At 47.7% G+C, this 26595-nt stretch overlaps 1 long non-coding RNA gene across 1 annotated transcript; it reads right to left on the bottom strand.

The window, feature by feature from the left end:
• Positions 1-9069: 9069 nt before the first annotated feature.
• Positions 9070-24531, bottom strand: LOC111095970. The gene is made up of 3 exons (XR_005359834.1): positions 24470-24531; positions 16749-16840; positions 9070-13479 (listed from the first exon to the last, which is right to left on the bottom strand). It is a non-coding gene; the product is annotated as an uncharacterized LOC111095970 (long non-coding RNA).
• Between the last annotated feature and the right edge of the window lie 2064 nt (positions 24532-26595).

Genomic DNA, 26595 nt, shown 5'->3' with positions numbered 1-26595 from the left:
TTTCTTGGAGGACCGGGGGCGGATACCTCACCACCGATGGGCCTTGGTGCTCCATCTAGGGTAGGCAAATCCTCTGCCCTAAGGCTCCTCCAGTTCCTGGAAGGTGCTGGAAGGGAGGAAGAGCAATGGAGGTGGAGGCAAAGGAGGGCCAGGGATCTAAGGCATTCCTGCTCCCAGCCTGGCAGGTGGGTGAGGCTGGAGCAGAGCCACGTCTGGGCTACCATGGCCCTTGCCCCTTCCCTGCTGGCCATGGTGCAGAGGGAGCCCCAGGGAGCCTGAGGGCCAATGGGGGGGTTGAGGAGGGAGGAGGGTGCTGCAGGGCTCTCCAGGGCTTCTGCAGGCTGTGGAGAACAGAGCTGTCCTCTCTGGTTCAGGAAGCCAATCAATGTTGTGTGTGACCTCAGCCTGTTTTCTGCCCTGGTGCTGGAAGGTGTGGGGCCAGACCTGGCTTTCTGGGCCCCAGGCTGGCTGCAGCCCCCAGGGGAAAATGAGACGTCAAACATGGTCAATGAGGAATCTGGCTTCCCTGGGCCAAGCTCTTAGCTGGAGTGGGGGTGGCGGTGAGGGTAGGGGGGGCTTGAAGCCTGCTCACGCTGACCAACAGCCCGGCTGAACTCACAGCCACTAGAGGCCTGATCAATACTGCATCTCAGGTCGCTATGCTCAGCTGCCTGGGAGGAGGAAAGGGAGGAGGGAGAGCCAGGTGCTTAGGGATCCTCTCCTAAGCAAGTGGAGGGAAGGTGAAGGGCAGATCTTTCCAGAAAGTGGCTCAACAGAAGGAGACCTCACTGGAGCCTTGGAAGGTTTGTACTGACCAGAGGAAGGGATACCGGTCCCAGGAGGAAGCTGAGGCTTTCCTTAAAAATGTTTGGGAGGCGTTGAAAGCCAGGAAGCAGAGGGCATGGCGAAGAAAGCTCCAGTAAGTGGAGGCCGGAGCTGGTGGGAGGCGTGCATGTGAGAACTGGATTGTGCATGGGCCGCGGTGGTGGGGCCCTACCCTGTGTGAGACTTGGGGACCCAGGGGCCAGGGTGGTGAATGCTGCTTGGCTCCCTCCCCTGGGCTCTGCTGCCCATTCCCCTGGCCCCCAACTCACGGCCAGGGACCGATCCAGCCCCCCGTGAGCAGACAGGACAGTGGGTCCCCACAGAAGGGGACAGGTCTGCCAGGAGGAACCAGGCTGCGCCAGTCGGTAACATCCTGCCCCTGCTGAGAGCTCCCCGAGGCTCTGGCAACTGCCTGTGGCCAGTCAGGGAGTCTGAGCAAGTGGGTTCGGGCTGCCGAGAGGACGGGGCTTGGACTCAACTCCTCAGCTGCTGCCCAGAGCCCAGCAGCCCCTGGGGTTGGAGATGGAGCTGAGAGCCCGGGACACTGTGTTGGGGGTCCCAGGGCAGAGGCAGGCTGCCTTTCCGCGTGGTGGATCCCGCCTCCTCCCCTGGACAATTCAGTCTCTGTTCTTTTTGCAAAGGCTCCTCTGTCTCCTGGAAAGCTGTGGTCCATACTTCCAGGGGTGCCCCCATCTCGGTGGCCAGCTGACCTCCACAGCCCAGTCCGGGCGGCCACAGGCTTTCTGAGAAGAGAAGAGCAGAGGCGCTCCCTGCCCCGGTGGGGAACTGTGACCACTGGCCCTGGAGGCCCTTCCCCGCAGCAGAGGCCAGGTGTCCCCGCTACTGCATCGAGCAGGTGTGCACGCGTCCTGTCCTCGGAGAGCTGACCTTTCCTGGAGCGCCACCTACGGGAAGCCCTGCTCCCAGGGTGACACGGCTGCTCCCTTCAGTCACCGAGTCTCCCGTGTCAGGTGCCACTCTAGGGCCTGGACGTAGGGGACACCGCAGATGGAAGGTCCTATCCCCACGGAGCTTACATCCATCCCAGTGACTACCATGGGTGCCCTGCCTCCACGTCCCTCCTCCTCACCCCCGGCCTCATCATCGTGAGCTCACAGCCCGAGACGCAGCTTGGCGATGCCCACGCCGAGTGGGACTCAGGGCTGGGCTGCACGGAAGAAAGTGAACTGCTAAGTGTTGGCAGGAAGAAGCAGGCAGTTGCTTCTAAACTTGGGGCTCTGCAAGCCAAGCTTTGGCTTGGCGTGCCTTCAGGCATTCTTCCTTCCCAAAGGTTTGGTTAAAAAAAAAGTTAGTGACACTTGCTAAAGAGCAAAGTGAGGCAGACTTTATTCCGGGGTGGTGGCGGGGGTGGAAGGGTAAAGGGTGGACACCATGACAGGTGTGGGGACCACTGCGTGGGGCTTGGTGGTGGCGGGGAGGTTGGGCTCAAATCCAAGCACAAAACAGCCAAGTGGGGATTTGTGGCCATGGAGCAGGGTGGGGGGAGGCCGAGGACGGGAAATCACCGCAGCAAACAGCAGAAGTGAATCCACCTGACCGGCTTTTTGGCTGAGGCTGGGCCAGGCGGTCACACAGGCCCTGGGAATGGTGGGCGCTGAGGGACCCGTTAGGTGTGGGGCATTCTGGCTAAATTTGGACAGTGGGCAAATTTGGACAGAAGGTCCGGTCCAAGGCCTGGTTGAAAAGGACTCAGGGGAGCCTGCAGAGTTTGGTGAAAGAGAGAATCTGTCAGGTTAACAAAATAATCATTGTCCAGGAGGCGTTAAGACCTTCTTCCTGTCCTTTGTACCTCAGGGTGACTGAGGCCATCCCCTCATCATTGATTGTGGACTTGGGGTATGGTGTGGGGACACCCCTTCTTTCTCTCCACCAGCGGTTGGTTTCTGAGGGTTCTGGCTCAGTTATGGGTTGAGTCTGTGATTTGGGGAAGAAAGCAATCTAATTGGCTCAATCAGACATCATACACGATTCATCACAGGCCAGGTGGGAGCCGGGAGGCACAGGGACAAGGCTGGGGTACTGTTTTCACTTGCTAGGCATGTTTGTGGGGGTGGGGGTAGGTCAGGAGGGGGCAGGGGGTGAGGTGGTTCAGGAGCGGGGAGGAGGCCTATGCTAGAGTTGGAACAAGCGGGACACACTGGGTGATGCCCCACTTCCTATGGGCTAGGCATTGGTCCTTGTGAGGCCTGGTGTTTCCTCTCTTGGGGTGGTGAGCCAAAGCCTGGACAGGGGGTGGGTGATGGGGTAGTGGGGGAGGCCCACCAGAAAAGCCCTCAAAGCTCAGGTGCCTCCTCCTCGTTGCCCCCACTGGGACAATCCCAGTGACTCTGGCAAACGTGCTGACACAATGTCCAGTACTGCCCTTTTGAGTTCTCAGTGACAAGGGTGCCACCTGGAGGGAGGTGTCAGCAGGGCAGGGGGCCCAGGATGGGCCATATCAACATTCTGAAGTGCTTGGGCTGACCCATCTTGTTCTCCGACACGGACTGGGTGTCCAAGGGTTCAGTTCACTTCCAACACTGACTTCCTGGGATCAGACCCCACAGTCTAGGAGGCCAGTCCCACAGTCCCAGAGACTGCCCTCTCAGATGCTAGTCATGTGGCCCGAACCACCTGTACTTCTGATTGACTGACTATAAATTGGGGGTTCCCACAACCCCCTCCTCAGGTTTGATAATTTACTTCAAGAGCTCCCCAAATGAGGAAAGCACTTTCCATAGAGTTGACTCGTTTGTCATAAAGGACACAGCTCGGAAGAGATGCATACGGCAAGGTGGGGTGGGGACGTAGACACCACCCTCCTAGCATGTGTTCCCCAGCTTGGAAGATCTCAAAACCTCATCATTTAAGGTTTTTATGGAGATTCCATTATGGAGGCATGGTTGATTAGATCACTGATCACTGGTGATTGAACTCCATTCCTACCCCCTTCCCAAGGTCAGGGGGTGAGGTTGAAAGTTCCAACCTTCCAATCCCTGGCTTGGTTCCCCTGACAACCAGCCTCCAGCCAGGAGCTACTAGAGGTCCATCAAGAGTCACCTCTTTAGCATAAACACCTGTAGGGTGAAGAGGGGGTTCATCATGAATCACAAAAGATGCCTGTCTCATGCAGGAAATTTCAAGTGATGCCACAACCAGTTAAAATGTCCTTCTGCTGTCCAGTGGCCCAGGATCCCTAGCATCACCTGAGCCATGAACTCTTGTCGTGCTGTGTTGTGGCATTTGTGTCTGTGTGGGCCTGTGGGATTTCTGTTCACATCCTCGGAGCCCCAGGGTAACCTGAGGCAGTCCTCTTTGGGGATGGAGGCCCATCTGTAATGTGATCATGTTGGATGTTTCCACGTGCCAGGCCCTGTTACCATTGCTTCTAGGAAAACCTAGAATTTTGTCATTGTGGGTGTGGCTTAGCCACAAGCCATCTCAATATTGATTCATCCAGGATTATTCCCTGGAAGGGCTTGTATGAGGTTAGCTTAGTCTTGACAGGTGCATGCACCCCTGATCCTCTCTGGGACAATCTGAAGGTCACTGTGGGGGAAGGCGTTAAAATCTTCCTTCTCTCTGAGCAGCAGCTCCCAATCTGCACATCTCCAGGGACTGGAGCCCAGGTAGCAAAGTAACCCTGCGGAAGCTTCCCCTCTGCCCACGTGTAGCTTTGCCAGCTCTGGGATGCCAGGAGTGCCCTTGACACCTCCGAGCCTTACTCCCTCTTGTGGGACTCATGGAAAAAGAGACCGACAGCCTCGGATCCTGGTGTAAAGGAGTGGGGAAATCCCTAACATGGGTCCCTCAGCCCAGGTAATGGCTCTTATTCTTTGTACTGTCACCGACCACAGGCCGGGGTCTGTCTGCCTTGCTCTCTGCTGGGCCTGCGGTGCTTGGAGACGGCCTGGCTTGTTACCAGCAGCCCCAGCAGTGCGCTCCAACCCGGGCACTGCTGAGTGAGGACGGATGTATCTTTCAGGCTTCTCTGCGGACGCACTTGGAAAGGCCCTCACTGGGTCGGGGCTCTGGTTCCCAGGCAGGGGCAAGCTGTTGGTGCTGAGGCCCTGTTCAAAGCGTGGGACTTGGTGGAGTGGGAGGGAGGATTTCCCAGCTAGCAGCTGATGGTGGCGCTGTTGGCTCACACCAGGCACTGGGCCAGCAGCTCTGCAGCCTCCTGGGCGAGGCCGGGGCCAGCGAGGGAGGGGTGGAGGATAGGGCCGCAGGTTGGGCAGCCAGTCCTCTTTCTTCCAGACAGCCGTGCAGGTTTCCTGGACCGAGTCCACTACTGAGTTTTGTTGAGGTCTCTGGCTTTCCTCGGTGGTGGAGAGGACAGTGGCTGGACAGTGGACAGGGGTGGGCCTGGGGGTCAGGGGGGGTCGCAGGGATGGAACAGTTGGGCAGCCCTGGCGAGGGAGCCAGCATCTCTGGCCTTGTCCATCCCCCAACCTCCTGGCTTCTCTGGAGACTTGCAGTCCTCCTTCTGCTGGCTTCCTGGCACCCTGGGGACATGCTCTCTGTAGCTGGGAAGGGGGTGTGCAGCCAGCAGCTGATGGGTGGGGAGGGCAGCTGGTCAGGTCAGCCAGCAGCTGTCATTTAACAATTGGCCCAGCCCAGCCCTGGATGGTCTGACCTCCATACCCCATTCCTGAGACAGTAACTGCAGTTGTCAGAAAGGCTGTTGTTGGGCTATACTGTCTCCTGCCAGGACCTTCCTGGAGCCCTAGGGGGCCCCTCAGTCTTCCCTAGAAACAAGACTTGATGCTCTGCTGGCTGCATGCCTGACATCCTTCCAGGCTTCTGACCCATGCTGGGACTGTTTTGTAAGTTGATAGGAATTCAACAAATAGGAATGGAAGCCCTCCCGTGGCCAGTACCATGTTGGCACTTAGCTCTCTGTGGAGAGGCTGAGTGATTAACTGCTCACTAGGAGCTGAGAGATGGGGCTTGGGCCTGAACACTGATACAGGCTAGTAACCTTGGACCAATGGCTTTTTCTCTCTAGGCTTTGGTATGGTCATCTGGGCAATGGGAGACTTGAACAAGTTTCAGTTCCTTTCTGCCCGCGGTTTCTGTTCCCCTTGTTAAGTTCCCTAATTTTACTAGTTACCTGGGCCTCCTGCCTAACATTTTCTGTAATGTTTCCTGGTCATCTGGCCTAAGAGTCCATCCCTATCCTTGGGACCTCATCTTCCCCCTGCTTCATTATTATCATCACTATCATCACCACCATCATCATCGTCATCATTCTCATCACCATAATCATCACCACCATCACCACCACCATCACCATCATCTCTATCATCATCCCCACCACCACCACCATCATCACCAACACTGTCATCACTATCACCCCCATCATCACCATCATCACCATCAAGTTTGCATCACCATTACCATCAGCAGCAGCCGCAGCTGCACATTACCATCTTTATTGCAGCCTCTGGGCTCATTTGGTGATTAATCACTCAGGTTCTGGAATCAGACTTCTTGGGGTCATTTTTGGCTCTGCCATTTACAAACTTGGTGACCTAGGGCAAAACCTGCCTCCCCTCATTCTACGCTCTTGTAAAATGGGGCTAATGCCAGGGATCAGAGGAAGTGGAACAGGTCAAGGGCTTAGTAAAGGACTGTGTAGGTAATAATTCATTTTTCTTATTAAAATAATCCTCAACAACCTTGTAGAAACACAGTGACTCATGGAGGTTGAACACTTGCCCTTACATATAGCGATCACACATTGGGCCCAGAAGTCAGACCGAGTAGCTTCCAAAGGTCTTGTCACTTTGGGGCTTATCACCCTCCTCTCAGGGACTGCTGCTCTGAGTGCATCTTTGCCTGAAGTCTCATGTCTTGAAACATCAGAGATGCTCTGCTGGGAAAGAGGGTGGTTGAGTTTCTCTGGGATGAGCTGGCTCAGTGGAAGTGTGTGGATGACTTGTTCTGGGGCAATGTGGGGGCTGGTGGGAGAGATGGATAAACAGGGGACTGAAATTTCCTTGTCAGACCCTCTTCCACCCTGTTCTCATTTGCCTACTGGAGATGGGACAGGTTGGGGCGGGGGGGAGCAGAATGTATTCTATTTCTGGCCACTATCAATTTTCCTGTTGGTTCCATTTCTGAAGGAAGCAGAGGGGGCCATCAGTAGCAACAGATCCCTGGAACTCAAGATTTGATGAAGATCTTTTTTTTGGGGGGGGGTCAGGGCCTTTTTGATAATAATGAGAGCAATGGTAGCCAGCCCTCAAGGTGAACTCCTGACATTTATGCCCATGTGTGGTCCCCAGTCACACTGCATAGAGTCAGCCCCTGTAGACTGTAGCATACTGCAGATGTGATGGAGTGTGACTTTTGAGGTTGGTCACAGAAGTTATCTGGCTTCTGTCTCACTGTTTCAGGGATCACTCACTCTGGGAAAAGCCAGTTGCCATGCTGTGAGGACACATATGCAATCCTATACTCAAGTGGATCCAGATGATATAAAACTAGGTCTCCTGTGAGAGGCCAGTAGAATGGAGACCTCCTGCTAACAGACATGTGAGTGAGCTGTCTGGGGAAAAGGTCCTCAGCCCCTCCCCAGGCAAGCCTTCGGATGATGCAGCCCAGGTTGACAGCCTGGTTGTGGTCTTGAGAAAGATTCCGAGCCAGGACAATCAATCTAAGCCACTCCTAGAAACCTGACCCACAGAAACTGTGAGATGATAAATGTTAATAGCCATTAAATTTAGGATAATTTGTTATGCAGTTTTAGATAACTAAGAAATGTGGACTCCCCCCTCAGAAATACACTTAATGTTCATTTTAAAAAACATTTCCAGGGGATCCCTGAGTAGCTTAGCGGTTTAGCACCTGCCTTTGGCCCAGGGTGTGATCCTGGGGTCCCGGGATCAAGTCCCACGTCAGGCTCCCTGCATGGAGCCTGCTTCTCCCTCTGCCTGTGTCTCTGCCTCTCTCTCTCTCTCTCTCTCTCTGTGTCTCTCATGAATAAATAAATAAAATCTTAAAAAAAATAAAAATAAAAAACATTTCCAGGACATTCAAGGAGCCTCTGATATCCAGAAAAATTAGATTAAATTGGTCTGCTCTGTTTGCAACCTCTCCAGGCATGGAAGCAGACATGGAGTCCTGGGGCTTCCTCACAGTGTGGCAGCAGGGTTCAGACAGTGGGTTCCCAGAAGGATCAGGCATGGTACCTGAACATCTCAGTTATTTGGGAAGCTCATGAAATGCATGGCTGAAATGAAATGAGGTGCCTAATGGTTTAAATATTACTGGAATAGCTCCAGCTGGTAGTTGCTGTTTGGGCTGAAGCAGAGTTTATAAACCTTTTCATCTCTTGAACAAAACATTACGAACTTGAAGAATCTCAAGTCACATTCCTTATCAGCAAAGTGGAAGCAGTCTCATGGTCATCATTGCCAACTGTCTCTCAGCCATTACCACCACCATCATCATCATCATCATCATCATCATCATCATCATCACCATCACTATACTTTTGACATCACTGTCACCACTATCACCACCACCCACCACTGTCACCACATCACCATTACCCCAGGCATCACCAAAATCATCACCCACCATCACCACCTCCCCAGCCATTGCCACCCAACACAGCCCTGCCACCTTGACCATGCCACATCACTACTACCACCACCACCACCACCACCACCCTCTAGCAGATAGGATTCTCTGAGCTTCAAATGGCATAAAAGCCCTTTGTGACCAGCAGAAGATGATATTATCTGGTAATGATTTTTTTTATGATAAAGGGAACCCCACTTGGGAAATGAACCCTTTCCACAGAGACAAATAGAGGTGACTTCTCACAGTGCAAAATAATTTTCAAATGGATTTCTTTCAGCAAACAGCCTGACCTGTGCATTCCCACTGCATTTCTCTTACCCTAAGGTTTACTTTCCAGTACTCTGGAGAAGTGAGCCACACCTCCAGCCTCTCACAAGTGCTGAGCAGACCCCCCTCCTCCTCCACCTTCCATGGCTGTGCCATGCTTGTTGAGCTTTATGCCTGCTGGACCTTTGCACTTAAGCTCCCTGAAGAGGATGGATTAGAGAGAGGGAGGTGGCTGAGTGCTGGGAAGCCCCACTCCTGGGAAGAAAATGGAGACCCACCTATGAACAGGTCAAGAAGGACATCTTTGCCTGGAAGGATGAGGTGATTTCTTTATTTTCCTGCCAGGGAACATGGTGCCTATCTGCAGCTTTTATTTAATACCATTTTAACAGTTGAACGGGCTTTGCAGTGTTCATTTCAAGCAGCTGAACATTGTAGAGTTTTCTGTTCTTGTAAACACAGGAGTGTTTTCTCTAAAGCTGCTAAAAGAGCAGGCACTGCTCGCTGGAGAGGTGTTGGGTGTGCCCTGCACTGTAGAGTTCCAGCCCTGCTCTTGGCAGCTATCCTGGCTAACTTGTTCTTTGGGATTCTTGACCCATGCTTATTGCTCTGCCCCAAGCTTTGTAGAGTTCTGGCTTTCTACTGTCCCCTCTGAAGGAGCGCTGGTCTACCATGGCCAGGCAGCATCACATCTGTTGTTTAGCTTGTCTGGCACCTACACCCCTTCCTCCATTTATTTTTTCTTTTAGTGGAGAGAATGCCTTTCTCCACTCTGTGTATGTGGGTCGTATGGACTGAACACCCCCTCTCTGCTTCACGACCTTGTTCTAGGTGTAAGGATGGCACCCAAATCCAACCAGTTGGAGTTTTACTCTTGGTTTTGGGATCTTCAGAATAACTGGATGCATGTTGACTCAAGGAGCTTCAATCCTGCTAGAATAGTTTGCAAAGAGAGAATCTCTTTATTCGATCTTGAACCTGGTCGAATGTATGCTTATATTGTCAGGGGCTGTTTCCAGGAGTGAGCCTGCCTGGGAGTGATGCCAGTGGGAAGGGCAGAAGTGAACAATACAGAGGGAAACTGAGTTCCAATGACATCGTCCCAGTGCCAGGCATCAGCTGTCTCAGACACATTCTGGAATTGTCAGTTACACCAGCCAAAAATGTCCCCTGAGACAGTTGAGCAAGTTTGAGTTGTGTTTCTATCCAACTGAGAAGGTCTTTAATTCAGCCAGGATCCCTCGTCTGAAGAAAATCACTGTCATTTGGAGGGAAGAGCCTCTAGGCATTGAGGGAACTATCCTTTGTGTTCCAAAGGATGTCAGAATAGCTTCTGTCATGGACCATAGCCCTGGTATTTTCCTTCCATCCGTTCTCTGGCCATTCTCTAGGCAGGGCTACAGAGGAGAGTGGCAGGGACCAAGTGTAGACAGCGAGGCCTGGTTCAGGGATGCAGATCCTATGGCACCCGCAGTTGAGGCTAGGGAAGCAGGGAAGACCACTTATTTGCTTCTGAATTTAACTTCTGATCTGGTTTGTGAATCTGACACCGAAAGAACATGTACCTCAAGGACTCAAAGATTTCTTTGTTAGAGCTACAAATTTGCTATTGATAATTTGCTATTGAAATGTTTGTAGGGAACCCAAAGGAAGGAACCCTAAGTAGAGAAACAGGAATTAAGTGATCTAAATCCACATCTGCCTTTTCTTTCTCATAACCCTAAATCCATTATCATCCCCTGATGAACTCAACCCCTCAATTACTAAGCAGCACACTAGTGTGGGAATATCCCAGAGATGTGTAAGGTCTGCTCACAGAGAATGAATTTTACACCAGGAGTGTTTCAGAAAAGGGTTTATTATAGAGTATTAAATGGCTTCTTAAACTGCTGGGGGCAGGGGTGTGGGGGGCTGAAGAAACAAGCTCTGGTGTGAGCTCTGAGGCAAGATCAGGAATTTGCTTCTATTAAATGGGGCCCCTTGCCAGTACCAAGAGGTCCCTGCTCTGAGCTGTACTAGCGCAGTGCATGCCGCATGTCCCCCACCCTTCCCCAGAGTTCAGGTCCATGTTCCCACTTTGTAGGAGAGCATCCCACTGATGATAGAGCCCACACCTGGGTCGTGGGCTACAGGGGATTCTGGGAGATGTAGTTTTGTCCCCCAGCCTCTGTGGAACTAGACAGTTCCTAGGAAGCTGAAGCAGACACCTGCAGGCAGGACCCAGGCCTCTCAAATCTACCCTTTCCAGTTAAGATCCCCTGACCCTACTCCTTCCCCCAAAACAACTCCGGAACAAATAACATGAACAACCAGCTGCTCCTGTGTAGTGCCGTGCAAATGGCATCATAAAAATTCAACTGTCCCCATCCTGCCCTGAAAGGAAGACCCAAATCCCACCAAATTCTAAAAATAGCTACCTACCACATTCGCAGTTTAAAGCAGTAGGGCAAAGAGAGGCAAAAAGTAAACCCAAGACACTCTCCTCATTTATGCAACTGGCCCAGCAGCTATCTAGTTGGTGTTTGTAACTTTTTCTTCTCCTCTTACTCTTTGTTCTTTTATCATCAATGAACACCTCACTGAGGGTAGGCTCCTCACCTGGAGGTGGACTTATCTCTCTACCCCTGCTGGCTCTGAGCTCTTGGTGGTCCCACCACTATGGGGTTACTGTAGACTTGATCATCTCTATCACAAGACCCTGCAGTAACAGGATGCATCCCCCTAGATTGTGTTGGATTTAGAACACCCCTTCCATTCCTATCGATGTGAACAGCCCTACTTCCTCTTGAGTTTCGGCATCAGTTACCTTGGACAACATTCTCTCTGTTGATTCAGTGGCACGATTATCCCCAATCAGCCAAGTGGTCCTTTCTCTTCATTGGATGCATTGCTGCGTCCTCCCTTTATGTCTTCTCTCAAGCACCAAGCCCTCTGAACTGGCTGAGCCTGGGGTTTGGCAGGTGGGAAGCAAAGAGTCATTGGTGTATATACCCATTGCTTCCCTGACTTGAGTGTTCTACCGGGAAAGAGTGTTGCAGGGTATTTGCAGGTCCAGAGTACACACTGCATCCCACAAGATGGTACTTACCCTGAAATGTCATTGGCTTCCATCTGGCACCATAACTGAGTCTATGAGGTCTTCTACTCACTCCATTATTCTGGAATGCCAACTACTTCTGGGTGTTGGATGTAGGGTAAGATCAGTGAATTCCATGTGCCATACCATTGCCTCTTTTTTGTCTGTGAAGTGAGTTCCTTGGCCAGGAGCAGCACAATGTGAGGTGGCATGCAAGGCAGTTGGCAGTTCCAAAGATTGGCAGAAGCATGATGGGTGGCTGGGTGGGGGGAACAAATCGATATTCCAGATAGAGGTCTGTTCCAGGGAGGCTAACTGGCTTTCCCATCTCTGATGGAAAGAGCCTGGTTCCCGAGGGTATGTGCTCCTGTGGGGACTCAGTTGGTATCGCTGCCACATTTGGGAGGGTGGTGGTAGAGCTGCCCTGGGAGGGACAGCAGGCCAGAATCTCCACCCTTGCCTCCATGGTTCTGTGTGCATGAGCCCACCGAACATGCATGGGGGCAGCTGGGGACAGAGGTTCACTGGCATCCTCAGAATGGGTCAACTTGTCTACCTGATTCCTGAGAGCCTCCTCTGCAGTGGGGACCAGATGTCCTATTACCTAGGGTTCATTCTGAGAGGCCCAGTCCCCCAAACTCCCCCAACACTGTTCTTTACAAGCTATGACCACCAGACCAAGCCTTTAGACATTCCCCCATTCACTGGGCATTTGTGCTCTCATTTCTCCTTCTAGGACCCAGTGGAAAATCAACTGTGCCACTGGGGTTCTGCTCACTGGAAGATTACTCCTTTTACCCCTCTTTAGGGCCTTTCCAGGGAGGAGCTGTGGTAAAGTCTGTTTTCAGCTGGTGCAAGCATTTTGTGCAGAGCCTACAAACTAGGCTTGAGCTTCTTTTTCCTTAGTTGGCTGGTCACAGGGAGACCCTTGGATGGTAGGGTGGGTGGGGGAAGAGGTACTGTGCCATTGGAGTAGATATGCTGGAGTTGCCTCCTCATGCAATTTCTTGGGTTCTCAGGACCTGCTTGCCCTGGTCTCTTGTATATACCTTAGGTGGGGCTGCTGCTTGGCATGGCCCAGGTGGTGGCCTGGTAGATGGGATTCCATCCAGTGATACTGGGTCCCTTGGCGCTCTGTAGGGATCCAGGCATGACTAGAAGTACAGTCTCTGTTAAGTCTAATAGCAACTGCTGAACTGTGTCTCTAAAGGAAATTGTTGTTTGCTGAAGAGGTGGTGATTTTGCTCCAAAACCCAAGGGACAGACACTGATTCTTGATACAGTCTCCCCAACCACTGCAGACACTTTAAGCCCTGCTGGATCTCAAGGTTCTTAAGTGTCAGGAGGCAATGCTGCTTGTGCTGTAGCCTAGACCGGCCAGCGAGCCTCCCCCTGCTGTGGGCCCCACTTGGCGGAGGCAGAATGATGGGTGCCTTGCTCAAGGTGCGGGAGGCCTGTACCGTGTTTTAGTAAGGAGTTGTAGGGTATAGAAATCTCCCTTTCCCCCTCATAATTGGAAGAGATATCTGAACCTACTGCAGGTCAGTTTCCTGAATTTTCAAGAGGTTTGTCTCCTACTCTGTGGCACACTTGGGTCTTAGCAAGGTTTCAGACGTTTGCCTGAGATTTCTCGCTCTAAGACCTTGTCACTACGGAGGGAGTCATCAACGCAGTGGACCAGCATGTTGTCCTCCGGGGTGCTGGGGTGATGAAGGCCCCTGTAGATGGAATTAGGACTCTTAGAAGAGAGCTAATGTAGCTCCAGGTATGACAATGGAATTGTATGGCTGCTTTTGTCAGGATTAAGCAAAGTGTATCTAAATGTGACAGAGAAAACCTCTGCTCCTCCTCTCACCTTCTACCCTCTTTCTCTCAAAATAAAAAATCTTAAAAAAAAATAAATGTGACAGAGAAAAAGAAGCACCTGCCAGATCCAGAGCCAAGTATCAGGTGTTCCATCAAGGGGACATTATCTGGGCAGCGATTGGAGTTATCACATGAACAAGTTCATGATGATCCCTGGTCACTGTCCAAGACCCATCGGTCTTCTATGTGAGTCCATCAGGTGGGCTTCAGGGGGAGGTAAGAAGACTCTTCTAAGTCTCTGAGGGTGGCATGGGACCTGAATCTCCCATTTGAGGAGAGGCAGAGTTGCTCTCATTTGCTATTTTGGAAGGAAATGGTGGTTTCAGAGACCTGTACTTGCTCCTTCCTTCCATAGCAACCCTCACTGCATAGGTCGGGGCCAGTGTAGAATTGTGCCAGTCTCAGCGCTTGTGCTGCCCAGTCTGGGCTTGCACTGCCCAGGAAGTGCAGAAATAACTGGTGTGGTTCATGAGCCCATTGGGTTCACCATGAGGCAACTGAGGTTCAAGTGTCAATGTGCTGACAATCCTGCACTTGGAATGTGGCCACTGTGGATCTCTGTCTCAGGGATTGTCCTTAGGTCAAAGCTAGTGTCTAAGATTCCCCCAAAGGTCTAGGTATTCTCTCCCATGTGGGCAACACATTGGCCAGTGGCCACAGGTCCCTTTGGGGAAGGCTAAGACGCTGGACAGAAGACACCTGTGGGGTTGCAGGAGGTAAACATGGCTGCTATTATTCCCTGTATGCACACTCCTTTGCAGTGTGACTTTGTGGCAACTTCCATCAAAAGGTGAAGACTATTTCCCTTTAAGGCCTTGTGACCTTTCTTTGATCAACTGGATGTAGTGTAAATGACAATGTGCCAGTTCTGAGCCAAGGCCTTCAGAAGCCTTAGTTGCTTCTATTCTTTCCCTGGCAACTCCACCTCCTCCTTAGGAACCAGCCGCGCCAGCCTACTGGGGGATCAGAGGTCATAGGGAGAAGAGACAGGATGCGCTGGCCAGGATGAGCTGAGCCTGGCTTAGAAAGCAGAATTTCCCAGCTGACTTCAAGACTCATGAGTGATAATCATGTTTTAAGCCACTCAGTTTTGGAGCGGTTTGTTATACAGCAATGCCTAGCAGATATAGGTGCTGACCCCCAGGGGAACCTGGCCTCCTCTATCAAAGGGCTCGGGGCTGTGGGAGGGTAACTGCTACAGTGCCTCAGGCACTGTTCCCTGGCCTGGAGGGCTGAAGGGCTGATTAGGCATGACTATAGCAGGCTGCCACCTACTTTGGCCTCAAGGGTTCCAGGAGCAATTGATTGTTCTCAGAAGCCTTAGGAGTTAAGCTATTTTGATAAGCATTTTGGTTGTGTGGCCATTTGGGGGTCACCATGCCCTCTGGATTCTGCGGGGTCAGTGCTACTGGTCCGAGATCCCAGGGCAATTGGGTCACTATGTATACCATGGCCCTCTCTCCCCATCGGGCTCCATCCTCGGATATCCACCCATCTATTGCTCCCTGTAGCCATAGTCAGATTAGATAACCAATCCAGATCTCATTCCAGGTGCTGGTTCCTGTGAGGCTCAGGTTTCAGTGGAAGAGAAAAGATCTCTTCTACTCACTTTAACTGTAAGGGGATTCACTGTCGGGGATTAAAAGGCTTAAGGAATCACTGGGAGGACTGAAATAAGAGACTTAAGGCTGAATTTCCAGGAAAGACTTTTAAAACCTCACCATGGAATGCACCGGCCAGGGAGCTGGTGCCAGGAGATCAGGAAGCTGTCCAGGAGCTGGAAGAGGCTGCCCACCCACCCAGCTCAATTCAACCCTAAGTCCTGCGCAACAAATGCATGTGTCTGGTGTAATCTATATCTCACCCTGCCCTCAAGCTGCAAAGGATTCTGGGAAATGTAGTTCTTAGCTTTCCAGCTTCCACAGTCCTGGTAGGTGTTCTCCAAGACTGAATAGATGGAGATGCGCATGCCCAGTAATCCTTGGACATTGCACTTAGAAAAGGGCAGCATGGACTACATGCCATGTTGCTCTGATCTCCCACCCTGTTGGAGCAAGGGAAGTTGGCTCTGGAAACTCAGGACAGATGTGAGACTCGGGGTTAGGGCCAGACTGGTGTTAGCATCTTAGCTGCTGCTCATTCTTTATCACTGGAGCTTCTGTGATCTGTCAAGATTGCTGTAAACTCATGGGATAGGGATTTTGTGACTTGTATCATGTCAAGTGTGTCTTTGACTCTTTTTATGCAAGAGGTGCCCATAGCTTGGTTTCCAAAGCTCATCTATCTTCCCTGGAGGTGTGACCTTGGGAAAGTTACTTCTTTTCTGTGTCTAGTTTTTCATCTGTAGAAAGAGCACAATTCTACTACACCCTCTCCAGGACTTTTCCGGGGATTAAAGTAGATAATATTTATTAAGCCCCCAGCACTTTGGTTGGTAGAGAGTTTGCATTTAGCAAATTTTGGTTTTTGTTTATTATAATTATTGATATTGTTAATGTATCTGTCCTAAAAAATACTGGTCTATATCAATACTTAAAATTCTCATACAAATACATGAGAACATGTTAAACTCTAATCAAATTTATTAATGAATGAATTAATGAACTAGCAGGAAGTTAAAAGTAGCTGATTTGAAGAATGAGTCAGGAGCAAGTCAGTAGGAAAAGGCAAGCTGAAATGAGCTGAAATGAGCTTGCTAAGTTAGATTCAAAACCACTTAATGGCCTACAGAACAATAAAAGTATAACTTTTGGGGCCATCTTCTCCACTGGAATATAACCATTACTCCTTGCCAGTTTCTACAGGTTAAAACCCCTAACAGGGCTGCAGAATGTCTGGGCTCCTAGCCACTGTGCATTGTTAGGGAACAAAACTATGCTCCCCAGAGAATCCTGATGCTCTGGGTGACTTAGGAAATCCTCTTGCAGGATATGAACAAACCAAGCGGTCATTGTATTTCCTTTCCCCAAGTTTAGGATACATCTTAATTATTAATGTGAGTATATGAAGTTCCTATCCTTCATAAGGATACAGAGGAAAAAAAAAACCCTATAAGATGACTGGGTGATTTTGCTGTCTTCAAGAGGAGCCCATGCCTTGACACTTCTGGGTTTGCACTCACCTGGAAGAGATGTGTCTGTGTGGGTGGGCATCCTGGGATCCCGGTGGAGGTCACCCCTTGGCAGAGTGATACCGTTTGGTTCTGATGAAACCCTAGTTTTTTAAAAATAAAAAATAAATGTGACAGAGAAAAAAAATTAAATTTAAATAACATATAGTGAATTATTAGTTTCAGAGGTAGAGTTTAGTTATTCATCAGTTACATATAACACCCAGCTCTCATTACATCAAGTGCCCTCCTTAATGCCTATCACGCAGTTACCCATTTCCCCATCCTCCTCCCCTCTAGCAACCCTGTTTGTTTCCTATAGTTAAGAGTCTCTTATGGTTTGTCTCCCTCTTTGATTTTATTGTTTTATTTTTCCCTCCCTTCTCCTATGATCCTCTCTTTTGTTTCTTAACTTCCACATATAAGTGAAAAACAAATAATTGTCTTTCTCTGATTGACTTGTTTTGCTTAGCATAATGCCCTCTAGTTCCATCCATGTCATTGCAAATGGTAAGATTTCATTTTCTGATGGCTAATATTCCATTCTATATATGCACCATGTCTTTTTTATCCATTCATCTGTGTGATGGAAATCTGGGCTCTATCCATAGTTAGGCTATTGTGGACATTGATGCCATAAATATTGGGGTGCAGGTGCCCCTTCAGATCACTACATTTATATCCTTTGGGTAAATGCCTAGTAATGTAATTGCTGGGTCTTAGGGTAGCCCTATTTTTAACTTTTTGAGGAAACTCCATGCTGTTTTCTAGAGTGGCTGTACCAGCTTGCATTCCCACCAACAGTTTAAGAGGGTTCCCCTTTCTCCACGTAGATAATATTCTACATGGAGAATATTATTCTCCGTGAATAATATTCATCCTCACCAACAGTTGTTGTTTCCTGACTTGTTAATTTTAGCCATTCTGACTGGTGTGAAGTGGTATCTCATTGTGGTTTTGATGTGTATTTGGCTGATGCTGTGTGATGTTGAGCATTTTTTCTTATGTCTCTTGAAGCCCTAGTTTTGATGGATCAGGGAAGCAAGGATGTCAGAATTGCTGGTTCTGGCCACTCTGCTGATGAAAGAAAGTCTGGCAGATGATGGAGGTAGGTTCAAGTTTCTTCTTCTCTGGTCAATTTTCCAACCCAGCTGAGCCTGTTCATGGCACCCTAAGGCCACTTGAATGTGCTTTGGAGAATTTGAATATGTTTATTATACATATACATACAACACAGTGCCAAACACACGGTGTAAAAAGTTGGGGAGTGGGAGCTATTAGGACAACATATTGGTTAAGAAGCCTGGACCCCTGCCTTTGGCTTTGGCCCAGCCCCCAGCCCCCACCCCTCTCCTGCAAAGTCCCAAGGGTACCACTTGAAGGGGGCAAAGGGAAGCAGGGGAAACTTTTATTAGCATCTGCAGCTCTGGTGTGGCTGCTGCAGGTCTCTGGCCAGCTGGGCTGACAGTGCAGACAGCTCCATCTTCTTCTATCTGACCCCTCAAACCTGAGTCCCAGACTTTGCCACTTGGGTAGGATGGAAAGTCCATCTGCCACTGTCAGGGGCGGGGGAAGCTGGGGTTCATACTTAGAGGGATACTGATACCCATTTACACCCAGAAATAGAAGGCAGTGGGTAAAGGAGGCTCTGCAGGTATCCACACTTCTGACCTTCCCGGTCTGCTCTCCTCATCCTGAGGGTGAAGGGGTGGAGAACCTGGCCCAAGGTTCATCCATTTCTGACTTTCTGCACAGTTTTTGCTTTTTTAAAATTTTGTATATTTTTTTATTGGAGTTCAATTTGTCAACATATAGCATATCACCCAGTGCTCATCCCATCAAGTGCCCCCCTCAGTGCCTGTCACCCAGTCACCCCATCCTCCCGCCCACCTCCCCTTCCACTACCCCTGTTCGTTTCCCAGAGTTAGGAGTCTCTCATGTTCTGTTATCCTCACTGATATTTCCCACTCATTTTCTCTCCTTTCCCCTTTATTCCCTTTCACTATTTTTTATATTCCCTGAATGACTGAGACCATATAATGTTTGTCCTTCTCTGATTGACTTACTTCACTCAGAATAATACCCTCCAGTTCTATCCACGTTGAAGCAAGTGGTGGGTATTTGTCATTTCTAATGACATTGTATTGTATACATATTCCATTGTAATGAGTAATATTTCATTGTATACAGAGACCACATCTTCTTTATCCATTCATCTTTTTATGGACACCAGGGCACCTTCTACATTTCTGCTATTGTGGACATTGCTGCTATAAACATTGGGGTGCAGGTGCTCCGGCGTTTCACTGCATCTGTCATAGGGCAGCTCTATTTTTAACTCTTTGAGGAACCTCCACACAGTTTTCCAGAGTGGCTGCACCAGTTCACATTCCCACCAACAGGGCAGGCGGGCTCCCCTTTCTCCACACCCTCTCCAACATTTGTTGTTTCCTGTCTTGTTAATTTTCCCCATTCTCACTGGTGTGAGGTGATATCTCATTGTGGTTTTGATTTGTATTTCCCTGATGGCAGGTGATGCGGAGCATTTTCTCACGTGCTTGTTGGCCATGTGTATGTCTTCCTCTGTGAGATTTCTGTTCATGTCTTTTGACCATTTCATGATTGGATTGTTTGTTTCTTTGCTGTTGAGTTCGATAAGTTCTTTATAGATCTTGGATACCAGCCCTTTATCTGATATGTCATTTGCAAATATCTTCTCCCATTCTGTAGGTTGTCTTTTAGTTTTGTTGACTGTTTCTTTTGCTGTGCAGAAGCTTTTTATCTTGATGAAGTCCCAATAATTCACTTTTGCCTTTGTTTCCCTTGCCTTCATAAATGTATCTTGCAAGAAGTTGCTGTGGTCAAGTTCAAAAAGGGTGTTGCCTGTGTTCTCCTCTAAGATTTTGATGGATTCTTGTCTCACATTTAGATCTTTCATCCATTTTGAGTTTATCTTTGTGTATGGTGTAAGAGAATGGTCTAGTTTCATTCTTCTGCATGTGGATGTCCAATTTTCCCAGCACCATTTACTGAAGAGACTGTCTTTTTTTCCAGTGGATAGTCTTTCCTGCTTTGTCGAATATTAGTTGACCATAGAGTTGAAGGCCCATTTTTGGATTCTCTATTCTGTTCCATTGATCTATGTGTCTGTTTTTGTGCCAGTGCCACACTGTCTTGATGATCACAGCTTGGTAGTACAACCTTAAATCTGGCATTGTGATGTCCCCAGCTCTGGTTTTCTTTTTTAGTATTCCTCTGGCTATTTGGGGTCTTTTCTAATTCCAGTCATGATGAATAATCTTCTTAATGTACTGTTGGATCCTATTGGCTAGGATCTTGTTGAGAATTTTTGCATCTGTGTTCATCAGGGAAATTGGTCTATAATTCTTTTTGGTGGAGTCTTTGGTTTTGGAATTAAGGTGATGCTGGCCTCATAGAATGAATTTGGAAGTATCCCATCTCTTTCTATCTTTCGGAACAGCTTTAGTAGAATAGGTATTGTTTCTTCTTTAAGCGTTTGATAGAATTCCCCTGGGAAGCCATCTGGCCCTGGACTTTTGTGTCTTGGGAGGTTTTTGATGACTGCTTCAATTTCCTCCCTCGTTGTTGGCCTGTTCAGGCTTTCTATTTCTTCCTGTTCCAGTTTTGGTAGTTTGTGGTTTTCCAGAAATGCGTCCATTTCTTCTAGGTTGCCTAATTTATTGGCGTATAGCTGCTCATAATACGTTTTGAAAATCGTTTGTATTTACTTGGTATTGGTTGTGATCACTTCTTTTTCATTCATGATTTTATTAATTTGAGTCTTTTCTCTTTAATAAGGCTGGCTAATGGTTTATCTTATTAATTCTTCCAAAGAACCAACTCTTGGTTTTGTTGATCTTTTCTACAGTTCTTTTGGCCTCTATTTCGTTGAGTTCTGCTTGAATCTTTATTATATCTCTTCTTCTGCTTGGTGTAGGTTTTATTTGCTGTTCTTTCTCCAGTTCCTTTAGGTGCGAGGTTAGCTTGTGTATGTGAGTTTTTTTTTCCAATTTTTTGAGGGATGCTTGTATTGCAATGTATTTCCCTCTTAGGACTGCTTTTGCTGTGTTCCAAAGATTTTGAAAGGTTGTATCTTCATTTTCTTAGTTTCCAAGAATCTTTTTAATTCTTCTCTAATTTCCTGGTTGACCCATTCATCTTTTAGCAGGATGCTCTTTAACCTCTACATGTTTGGGTTTCTTCCAAATTTCTTGTTGTGATTGAGTTCTAGTTTCAAAGCATTGTGGTCTGAAAATATGCAGGGGACAATCCCAATTTTTGCTATCAGTTGAGACATGATTTGTGACCCAGTATGTGGTCTATTCTGGAGAAAGTTCCATGTGAACTTGAGAAGAATGTGTATTCAGTTGGGTTTGGATGTAAAGTTCTGTAAATATCTGTGAAATCCATCTGGTCCAGTGTATCATTTAAAGCTCTTGTTTCTTTGGCGATGTGCTTAGATCTGTTATTTGCAGAAAGTGAGAGGTGTTGAAGTCTCCTACTATTAGTGTATTATTATCTAAGTATCTCTTTACTTTGGTTATTAATTGATTGATATAGTTGGCAGCTCCCACATTAGGGGCATAAATATTCATGATTGTTAGGTCTTCTTGTTGGATAGACCCTTTAAGTATGATATAGTGTCCCTCTTCATCTCTTATTACAGTCTTTGGGATGAACTTTAATTTATCTGATATGAGGACTGCTACCCCAGCTTTCTTTTGAGGACCATTTGAATGGTAAATGGTCTTCCAACCTTTCATTTTCAGGCTGGAGGTGTCCTTCTGTCTAAAATAAGTCTCTTGTAGACAGCAAATAGATAGGTTTTGCTTTTTTATCCAGTCCAAAACTCTGCATCTTTTAATAGGGCCATTTATCCCATTCACATTCAGAGTAACTATTGAAAGATATGAATTTAGTGTCATCGTAATACCTATTCAGTCCCAGTTTTTGTGGATTATTTCTTTGGGCTTCCTCTTTCTTTTACAGGGCCCCCCTTAATATTCCTTGCAGAGCTGGTTTAGTGGTCACATATTCTTTCAGTTTCTGCCTATCTTGGAAGCTCTTTATCTCTCCTTCTATTCTGAATGAGAGCCTTGCTGGATATAGTATTCTTGGCTGCATGTTCTTCTCATTTAGTACCCTAAGTATATCCTGCCAGCCCTTTCTAGCCTGCCAGGTCTCTGTGGATAGGTCTGCTGTTAATCTAATATTTCTCCCCATATAAGTTAGGGATCTCTTGTCTCTTGCTGCTTTAAGGATTTTCTCTTTATCTTTGGAATTTGCAAGTTTCACTATTAAATGTCGAGGTGTTGAATGGTTTTTATTGATTTTTGGGGGGGACCCACTCTATCTCCTGGATTTGAATGCCTGTTTCCCTCCCCAAATTAGGGAAGTTCTCAGCTATGATTTGTTCAAATATGCTTTCTGGCTCTCTGTACCTCTCAGTGCTCTCTGGAACCCCAATTATACGTAGATTTTTTCCTTCTGCGGCTATCATTTATTTCCCTTAACATTTCCTCATGGTCTTTTAATTGTTTTTCTCTTTTTTCCTTAGCTTCCTTCCTTGCCATCAACTTGTCTTCTATGTCACTCACCCTTTCTTCCACCTCCTTAACCCTCATCATTAGAACCTCCAGTTTGGATTCATCTCATTTAATTGATTTTTAATTTTGGCCTGATTTGATCTAAATTCTGCAGTCATGAAGTCTCTTGAATCCTTTATGCTTTTTTTCCAGAGCCACCAGTAGCTTTATAATTATGCTTCTGAATTGGTTTTATAATTATGAATTGGCTGAATTGGCTTTATAATTATGCTTCTGAGTTGGTTTTTTTTAAAGACATCAAATTGTAACTCAAATTCTGTAACTCTGTGGCAGAGAGTACTGTTTCTGATTCTTTCTTTTGTGGTGAATTCTTCCTTTTAGTCATTTTGCTCAGTGCAGAGTGGCTGTATGAGTGGGCTGAGTCAAGAATATCAGCCACCACCTAAGTATATTTCACCCTAGATGATTCTGACGAGGTCAGAGACCAGAAATTGAAAACAAAGATCAGAACGAAATAAAACAAAAGGGCCACTAAAGTGAAAAACAAATTTTAAAACATAATAAAAAATAAAAGGCCAAGAATCCCAAAGAAGAAAAAAAAGAGAAAAAGAAGAGAAAAAAAGCAAAAGGAGGGAAAAAAAGAAAAAGAAAAAAAAGAAGAGAAAAGGGGGGTACTGGGATGGTGGTGATGATGAAGTTGTAGTGGAGGGAGAATTTAGTCTACCTGAGGGGGTCCTAGAGGGTGATCCTCTTGGTTCTGAGTATATTAAGTTCTGTATGTTAGAAGATGCTCAGTCCCAAATTTATATAAACCAGAAATACTTGTAGAGAGCCCCAACATTGACCACCAAAACATAAATGAGATAAAAGGGGGGCAGAATGGGAATGAAGAGAGAATATAATCTCACAGAAGGAACCAGCATGGTATACCACTTGGTTCTGGGTGCATGCTGGTTATGTTTTGGAAGGTATTAGCTTCCGCCATTGTAGAACAAAATGAAGCAGAGAAAACAAAAAACATGAAACAAAGAAAACATATTTTGTATATTTCCCAAAATTGAGTATGTTGAAGGGAATCTACAAGTGGAAAATATATCTAAGACCTGTAATTGTAGAAATATGAAAGTCAAAAAGGAAGAAACTTAAAAATGAAGAGGTGGTAAAATATTGTAGCTAAGGTGGGAAAAGAGAAAAAAAATTGGAAATTTATAGTCTGATATAAAAACGAGTTGTACCAAAAAAGGAAAAAAAAAAAAAAAGAAAAGAAAAGAAAAAAGGAGGGTACCCTCTGGTTCTATATACTGTAAATCCCTCGACTTTCCCTGGAGCTTTCCAGTGCTGCTTGGTCAAGAACTTGCTCTTCCCTTGTCCTTCCAGCTGGTCTTCTGGGGGAGGGGCCTGTTGTGCTGATTCTTAGGTGTGTGTACCTGGGGGAGATGCCCCCCCCAGGTGCTGGGCTTAGTGGGAGCTGTTGACCCCATGAGGCCTCTGTCCCCTGGCGGTCCCGCCTCTCCCAAGCACAGGGTGAAACAAGGAGGAAAAACCACACTGGCGGCGGCCAGCTCTCCAGCTCTGGAGTCTGCTCCACAGTAACTACCGCAGCTCCCAGTCAGCGGGGGCCTGGATACTCTGGGGCGGTAGGGGCGCTGATCTGCACAGCTTGGGGGCACCAGGCAGCAGGAGCGTCCTTGCTGTCCTGGGCCCTCCTGGCCTCCACCTGTCCCCAGAGAGCACAAAATCCTGGGTTGTGTCCCCCGGCGCCCCGGGATCTGGGGCCTGCACTGCTGGAATCGCCCTTCCGGGCCAGGGCTCCTGAAGGCATCAGGGTGCAGCCCCCTCCGTCCAGAGCCCCCCCCCACCCCCCCCGTCCACGCTCTAGCCCTTTACCGAGCTCGGCCCCCGGGGTGTGGGGTGCTCTCCCCCGGGGTGCACCAACTGTTAGTGACCCGGGGAGACTGGAGGCTCCACTGCCCCTCCTGCGATTCTGGCCGATTTCCCTGCTGAGCACCTTTCCATCCGCGAAGAATGCAGTGCAGATTTTTTAAAGTTCCCGCTTCCCTGGGGCTGGGCTTTCCTGTCCCGGAGGGTTTCACTGGGGCCTTAGCCTGGCTCCTTGTGGGGCCCCTCCCCCACTTGATTCTTTTTTATTTTTTTCCTCTTTCCTACCTTGTTAGAAGCAAAAACCTTTCTCTCTGTAGCGTTCCGGCTGTTCTCTCTTTAAATCTCAGGTCAGATTCGTAGGTGTTCAGGGTGATTTGAAAGTTATCTAGGAAAAAAAAAAGAAAGTTATTTAGGTAAGTTGGGGGGGGGGCAGGTGAGTTGAGGACCCTACTCCTCTGCCATCTTGCCTGCCTCCCAATTTTTGCTGTTACCACGTTAACACTGTTAACACTTCGGCCGAGTTATCATTATTATTCTTTAAATGCCCTGGGCTTTTTAGCTAAAGACACTTATTTCATAAGGGAAATGTACATATATCATGAAACACCAGAATTTGCTTTTCAAAAATAGTAGGGTAACTGTAAAAATAAACTTTGTGAATATAAAATGCTGTTTTTATTTGCAGCAAATACTAGCTTTTACCTGAGAGCAGTTTTTGTTGCGGTTTTTCTTTCTTTTTTCTTCCCTCCGTACCACCCCTGCTCTTTCTCTCTCTCCTTTCCCTTTCTCTTGTTAAGGGGAGAGGTCAGCATGGTTAGAGAGAGCTGTTGAGATTTTCTCCCGGTCACTCAAGCTCTCTCTGCATGGGAGTCTAGGGCGGATGTTATTTAGAGCAGCATCTGGGCATGGCTTCCCCACTTCACTCTTTTCTGAGCCTTTCTTGTCTCACTCTGAGGAACCCAGACCCACATGTAGCAAGAGGAGAACACTTCCTAAGTCCCTTGTGTCTCCCTCTCCTCCTCGCCACCTCCTCATACCACTTTGGGACAGCCTGATTTTAACTTGAGTGGGAGCTGCTTGTCTCAATTTGTCCTGGTGAAAGCAAATCAAGTGTATAGTCTTTATTTTTCAAGTTGGAAACTTGATTTCCTGTGGACATTTGCAATGTACAGGGACCATTCTCCTTCAAAACAGAAGCCACCAGCGATGGCACTCCTGTCACGTGTTAGACTTTGAACTTAGCGCTTTACATTTGTTTTTTGCTAACTCATCTCAATAATTGATGGGGGAAAGTATCAACTCCTTTTAATGGATGGGAAAGCTGAGATTTGGGAAGTTTAAGCCTTCTCCGAGGGAGTACATCTTGTAGGAATCAGAGTTTAGATTGATACCCCGGACTCTTTAATTCCCAAAGGCTGTTTTCTCTCTATAAACTTGGTGGGTTCTAAAACTGTTGAGCTCCACGAAGAGTGGTAGAGTGTGTTACTATTTAGCTACCTTGGCCCCATTTCCAGTCATTGGTGGGGTGGGTGGGGAGTTCAGATATTTGACTTTTTTTTTAAAGGGTTTATTTGAGAGCTCCTGAGCAAGGAGCTTGATGGGGGGCTGGATCCCAGGACCCTGGGATCATAGCCTGAGCCGAAGGCAGAGGCTTAACCAATTGAGCAACCAAGCACCCCAGATATTTGACTCTAACAGAGATATTCTGCATAGATACTGCACAGATACCCTGATACCTGTTCAGGGGTGCTGGCCAGTAAACCATACCTTGCTCCCTCCTTCCAGGAACATATATGTGGCCACTTGATCTCCGGGTTAGCTTTTTTGATAAGTAAAATGAGTTTTTCATATCGCTGATTTCTAAATGAAATTTTGAAGTGAAATTTAGATTGGAGCAGAAATAACATTTGAACGAACCAATTCTCCTCTTGAAAATGTCTGGCAAATGTCTGTATCAATTTTTAAATAAAAGTTTCCCCATAGAATATACTGCTGTCAGTATTCATAGAGCCAAGCAAAAAAATTTCACACATCTCCATTAATGTCCTGAATGATGACCCTGAAGTCATTAGAGAAAGTCTGGACTATTATTCATCACAATGTTAGACTATGTGCAAAAAAAAAAAAAAAAAAGAGAAGAAAGAAAAATAAGAAAGAAGAGGAAAGAAGGGGCGTCAAGATGGCTCAGCTGGTTCAACATCTGACTCTTGATTCTGGGTAGGTCGTGAACCCAGGGTTCTGGATTGGAGCCCCTGGAGGGCTCCCAGCTCAGTGCAGAGTCTGCTTCTCCCTCTCTCTCAGCCCCTCCCCTGCTCATGCTCTTTCTCTCTCTCATATAAATAAAATTTTTAAAAAGAGAGAAAAAACATAAAAAGACAATGACTGAACAACAAAGACGTGCAACTTGCTTA

This window comes from Canis lupus, chromosome 5 (genome assembly GCF_011100685.1).
Source record: "Canis lupus familiaris isolate Mischka breed German Shepherd chromosome 5, alternate assembly UU_Cfam_GSD_1.0, whole genome shotgun sequence".
Classification (NCBI taxonomy): Eukaryota; Metazoa; Chordata; class Mammalia; order Carnivora; family Canidae; genus Canis; species Canis lupus.
This window is presented reverse-complemented; position numbering and strand designations above follow the sequence as displayed.